This window comes from Etheostoma spectabile, chromosome 18, assembly GCF_008692095.1.
Source record: "Etheostoma spectabile isolate EspeVRDwgs_2016 chromosome 18, UIUC_Espe_1.0, whole genome shotgun sequence".
NCBI lineage: Eukaryota > Metazoa > Chordata > Actinopteri > Perciformes > Percidae > Etheostoma > Etheostoma spectabile.
Window position 1 is genome coordinate 15784436 of NC_045750.1, and position 6435 is coordinate 15790870.

Genomic DNA, 6435 nt, shown 5'->3' on the forward strand with positions numbered 1-6435 from the left:
GCACTAGCAACAAACTCTGTATCCAAGAACAATTAAATCAGTGGAAATGACGTTATATCAGACACAGACTGCTGTAGATTGTTAAGTTTCCAGCGTCGCGGCTCCAAACCGTAATGTTAGATGGGACGGACGGTCCCCTTGTTTCTTTAGGCTAATGATATTAGCTTTAGCCTGGCTGGTTGCAGCTTTCTACGCATTAACGCATTAATCAGGTGATTTAGTCCATATTTGCAGCAAACATAAAACACTGACTACTGTAGCTTCACTACCCATCGAAATATATGAGCATCACTGTGTCAGCGGCAGCTGCTGCCTTTGGTACTTTCCTACACCTCACCGCCTGTCATAGACGGCTATCTTTATGAAGAATTCCACTCGGACTCGTAGTAGTGACCGGCTTGTAGGACTCAGCTTTATTACTCGCTTGAACTGTACAACCGCGGTGTCTCGCGATGCTCAACAATGTACCTCTGCTACGGAAGCCTAACTGTGACATATCACATAATCTCCCCCCTCCAGCAGCGAAACCGCTTGCTTAACCTTACATGGGTACTTTACAGAAATACTCAACATTTAGAAAATAGCATCTCCGAACACTAGGACGTTGGAGTAGACAGTCCTCAGTCCGCAGCAACATAGGGATTATTCGCCCTAACAGTTGCTGTTCCTATCAATCCTACAAAACAAACTTTCAGTACAAGCCTTTAGTTAGAAGTAAATTGTTGATAATACCAACATCTATAACGTGTGAATCTTTACTCTTACAGAGTTCCAATGCACTTTCAAATTCCAATTTACCTATCTCTCCTCTGGGTAATATTCTTTTGTTCCTGAACTCTATATGCTCATCTAAACACTTGAACTAAACACATGAAGTAGAAGACTGTGAGTCACTAAGTGTCTCTATATCTCAGAGGAATTCGACTATCTTCCCTGGATGTACCTGTGAACCTTCGAGTGTAGTAGGACGCTCCACTCCGGGTGCAGCAGTCTGAACAGGGCTTCTGGTTGTGGAGTCGAACTGTCCTCAGGTGGAAAGTACTGGTTGGTCCACTGGGGAATCAGGTGACTGTAGCTGATCTGGTCGATCGGTGAGCTGTGGCACAGCTTGCAGGTGTCTCCGATTCCGTCGTAGCACAGCACCATTTTCGTTTCCACATGTAAGACGTGGCTCCTTGCATTTGGCATAATTTAGCTGGGGTTTTCAACCTTGTGTCACCATCCAGTTTTATCCTGAAATTCTGTCTGGTTGTAGAGTGGGAAGTAGTTGTGCAGAAAATGGCGATCATGGAAGAACGATAAGCTGACTTTGTCTGATCGTCCTTTGCTGACCAACTCCTTGTCCACCGGAGTAGCTCGCAGTTGCTCTCCAGCCGGAAGTGTAGTTCCATCTCTTCCCAATCATAGTAGTGCAGGGTCATACCTGTGCGGTACTAGGGGTTGTCTTATAGCCAATCAGGGCCCAATGGGGGTCAGGCTGCTTCAAGATATTTCGCAGTCTGAACCGCTCGTTCAGCCGACCATTCGCTGAGGGTAATGTGGGCTAGAGGTGTGTGCACGAAACCATATTCTGGTAAAATCTTGGAACTCAGTAGATGTGAACTGAGGGGCATTATCACTGACCAGTTCCAGTGGGATTCCCCACTCACAAACATGCCTTGAGTCGACTAATGACATACGACTATATAGAAGTCAGTCGAGCTATTCAATGTCTCTGGAGTAATAGTCGGGTACGGTGAGATAATTCCACTCCAAACTCGCATAGGTCAGCAGCAATGCGCTGCCGGGGCCCTCTGGTAGGGTAGAAGTCAGGAGAGGTTCATGCCTCTGGGTTGGTTTATTTCAATGCAGAATTTGCATGACGACACCGTCTGTTTAATCTCAGCACCTGTGCTCGGCCACCACACAGCCATCTTGGCGCGTGCCGGCACCGTGTTAGTCCTTGGTGTCCTTTATGTAGATCTGACAGCACTTCAGCCCTCTGCGCCGTAGGAATGACCAGCCGGTCCTGATATAACACTAATCATCTTTTCTGAGAGATGAGCTCTTGCAGAATAATAACGATGGGAGAGAAGGGTCTCATTGTTTGTGCGGCCATCCATTCTTGATGAAACTTGTAATCTGCTGCAATTCATAACATGCTGAGTGGCCAGACGGATCTTAGAGAGTCTTGGGATGAGACAGGTGCATTGCTACAACTGACGAAACATGAGCTTGTCACACCTGATTGTGGTTCACACTCACGTGTTCTGCGGCCTCTGGATAGAGTGTCGGCCACCACCAACTGCTTGCGGGACGTGTATGCTTCCACGTTGAACCTTAAAAGGCGCATCAGTCTCTGGCACCTTGGAGGGGTTTTGTCAGGTCTAAGTATTTATTAGTGGCACAAGTGGTTTGTGGTCTGGTGCAGAAGGAAACTGTCATCCCTGAACGTAGCGGTGCAAACCGCTCACACCCACACTCCTGCCAAGCACTCCTTCTCGATTTGAGAGTATCTTCTCTCGGCATCCGACAGTGTGCGGGAGCAGAATGCCACTGGCTTTAAGCCGTCCTCATGTTCTTGTAGTAGAGCTGCCCCTAAGCCGTAGCTACTTGCATCGGCGCTGATGACGTTTTCCGATTTGCATCATAATATGCAAGAGCTGGGGGTGACACTAACATGCCTTTAACAGCGATGAACGCCTGTTCTTGGGTGTTGTTCCATACCCACTTGTTCTCACTTCTCAACAGGCTGGTGATTGGGTGTAACTTGGTGGAGAGGCCTGGCAAGAATTCCCACGTAATTAATCAGACCCAGAACCTGCCGGAGCTCCTCCACATTTGTGGGACTCTGCATCTTGGTGATGGCTTCTACCTTAGTCGGATCTGGTTTGATGCCCTCGGCACTGATGATGTGACCGAAGTATCGAGTTTCTGATTTGCTGAAATGACACTTTGCTTTGTTCAGCTTCAAGCCACTGTTCTTAACAGTCTTCAGAACTGCATTCAGGTGGTTGTCATGTTTCTCCTTGGTCTGTCCATAAACGAGAATGTCATCCATGACAACGACAACCCCTTCATGGTCCTTTAGCAGTGTGGATAACTGTCTCTGAAAAATTTCTGGAGCTGACGTGATTCCAAACGGCAGTCGTCTGAAGCAGAATCTACCGATGGGGGTTATAAATGTTGTCAGTCTTCTACTTTAGCATCAGAGGAATCGCCAAAATCCACATGAGCACTCAAGGGGGAAAAAAACCTAGCCCCCGCCAGCTTTGGAGCAATGTCTTCCAAGTTGGTAAGATGTAGCGCTCCGTTTTACTGCTTTGTTTAGGGTTTCAGATCCACCACATATTCTTACTTGATTCTGTTTTTTTTAACAGGACCATCGGGGCGCACCAATCAGTGGGCTCAGTAACCTCTTCTATGTGCCAAGTCTGCATACGCTTCAGTTCGTTTCAACCTTCGAAAGAAGAGGAAATGGGACACGGCGTGGCGCTGTCAGGCTGTAGGGCTCTGCATCTGCTTTCAGTTCATTTTAACAGGGTCGCATTTAAGCAGGCCAATTTCCCCAAAGACGTCTAGGAGGTCTGTGTTTATATTGTGAGCCTTCTGACCAAACCCATCCTCCTGGCAACACTACCTCCCAACAGGGGTGAGCATAGGGTCCCTTTATGACAGTAACCCAGAACCGGTATTTCTGTCCCTTAAACTGACTTGTGGCCAGAAACTTGCCCAAACAGGGGACTTCGCCTCAGGGCTGGTGACGGTGGCATTTTACTGCTGTGACCCATTTGGGCTCTTTAGCAGTCCGTTAATGTAGCATGAGACACAAATGTAATGTCTGCACCTGTGTCGATTTAAATCTGACAGAACAGCCATTTACAGGTAAGTCTACAAGCCACTCATCATCCGAATCTGGCTGCTCAATTATTGCTCCTTGTATTAGTTACTCTGCCAAGAAAAAACATGTCGTCCCTCTCGTGGGTTGTCAGAAGCTACGCACCTCTTTCAGCATTTTAGTTTTGCAGACTACTTCGAAATGTCCAGTTTTATTGCATTTCCGGCACCTCTGTTCTTCGCTGGGCATGGCTGCATTTTCCCATGTTGTCTATAACACGAGAGCATGTAAGGGATATTTGGACTCACCGTGCTCCTGTTTCTCCGCCATTGTGCATCATTGTGCTCTTTTTAGAGTGAAAATGCCGTCTCTGACTCATTCCGTCCACGCATGTTCCACACGCCAACTTGCACTCTGCTGTTTGATTTGCTCACTTTGGCGTGCTATCGAATACGTTCAAGGTGAGGTCTGCCTCCAGCTGTAATTTCTGGGAAACATCTCGATCTAATATGCCTATACGATCCTGTCCTGATTTGTTCATCTTTAGTGCTTCCGAACTCACGTATTGTGCTAGCTCATATAGCTTCTAACGAATGCTTCGACTGGTCTCCGGCTTTCTGTACTCTCTTATGAAAGCAAGCTCTGTCATGGATAATGTTCCTTTTAGGCACAAAATGGTCGCTAATTTCGCCCTTACCGTCATGTAATCCAGCTCGGGATGAGTCTCTACAGTTTCTTCGTCTGCCGCTTCTTCGACGTTTTCCCTCCGTACACAAAAGAGTCATAAATAGCCTCTGCCTCTCCCCCGGGCATAAAGAAGCGTGTTACTTGTACTTCTCCGTCTCTTCGGTCCAGCTGGATGCTACTCTGAAGCGGTCGAAGCGACGGCGCCAAAAGGCCAGTCCGCCGGGCGGGGAGAGTCGAAGGGTTCCGGTGGTCCGAACTTTGCCAATCTCATTCAGTAGGCGTCCTGGATCCCACTTCTGACACCAGTCATAGACAGGCTATCTTTATGAAGAATTCCACTCGGACTCGTAGTGCACCTTGTAGGACTCAGCTTTATTACTCAGCTTGTAACTGTCAACCGCTGATGTCTCGGCGCACGCTCAAACAATGTACCTCTGCTACGGAAGCCTAACTGTGACATATCACTACACCGCCCATAACAGCAAACCCTGTTGGACTGACGTCACATACACACGTTGCCCACCTGGCTTCCTGTCTTAAAAGGGAAAGGTCGGACGGTGAAATTCATGTTGAAGGTGAACGGTGAAAGTTTACTTTTCTCGCAACGACCTGCGATGTGACTATCGCGCATGCGCACATCACGATGTAGACGGTGAACGAAAAAATATCGTGCAGCCCTACTATAGAAACTTTATAATAAAGTAAGAGAGATCTTGTGCCTATCAATTTCTGGATTTTTCAATGAGAGAGAAGTATGTAATTTTAAGATTTTGTAACTTTTTTGCAGAAAAAAAAAGACACAATATGTTCATCTTTAAACACGAGGGTTCTGACTGAAGACTGAAAATTACTTTGACCTATCTTTGAAAGAATGAATATTAACATAATGCCTTATTAGGCTACAAAGATTATGGCGTTCATCTCAATGAGTTCACAATGAACAGATTGTTGTATTCCCTCCCCAATAAATCAATAAAGCACACACACACACACACACACACACACACACACACACAGAGCCTACAATTAACTGGATTTAAAAACATATTAAAGGTTAAAACACCATTAATCACAGTAGATGGCACATCAATGTTGCCACTATGGTTATCAGTCTGTCCGGAGCTGATGTCTCATGTTTAACTTCCTTTTTCTTTAAATATTAAACAAAACGTCATTAAATATGGATGGGAATAAAAAAAGATAGACTGTATGGCTGTCAACTTGGATTGTTTAAGAGTTGGAGAGTTCAAACACAGCTCAGGTCTTACCTTTGCAAAGATCCGAGCGTTTCACTGTCACTGTGCCATTAGGCAGGGAAAGGGTATAGGCTATAACCTGGGGGAAAGTAAAAAGCCATTTGAAAGCAACTTCCACTGAAATGCCATGACGTCAACAATTCAAATGACATGAGGCAGTTCAGCTCCCGTGCAGGGCTTGGGAACAGCAGCACAGTTCAATTGGGTTTGGGAGCTTTTAAAGTGTCTTATGGTGTTGACTTTATTCACCGCGGTGCACGTTTTCCGCCATACGGAGACGACGTGCGCTCAGCACAATGAGGGCGCTCCTTGTTACGACTCGAGGGAAATCCGTTAAAACATTCCGCCTATTTAAAGTCGTAAACGCTCAGGTTGTAATTTCCCTGCGGAAAATATTCCTTGTTTCATAGAGTGGGGAAAAGACTGCAAAAGCCGCTGATGTGGAGTCCCTCCTGGGCGTAAAACTCTCCCCCGATATTCATCCAAAAACTCGAGTTCACGTAAAAAGAAAAGAAAAAAATATACAACTCTCTTGTAGAAAGTCTCGGCATCAAGTTGTTCTGTCTGAACGAAAAACGTTGAACGCCGAGTAAAGCGTATTTTTATTCCTCTGAGTCGGAGAGACGCGGAAGCTTCATCCAATTCCTCCAAAGCGCATGTGGGAATGTGAGAGGC

At 46.2% G+C, this 6435-nt stretch overlaps 1 protein-coding gene across 2 annotated transcripts in view; it reads right to left on the reverse strand.

Annotated features, from left to right (window-relative positions):
• The window catches only part of tmem200a (transmembrane protein 200A), a 22095-nt gene extending 15660 nt beyond the window's left edge, over positions 1–6435 (reverse strand). For both annotated transcript variants that reach the window (XR_004336303.1, XM_032543675.1), the window contains exon 1: positions 5773–6435. The gene's annotated coding sequence lies outside the window, so the exon portion shown is untranslated. The remainder of the gene's footprint in view (positions 1–5772) is intronic.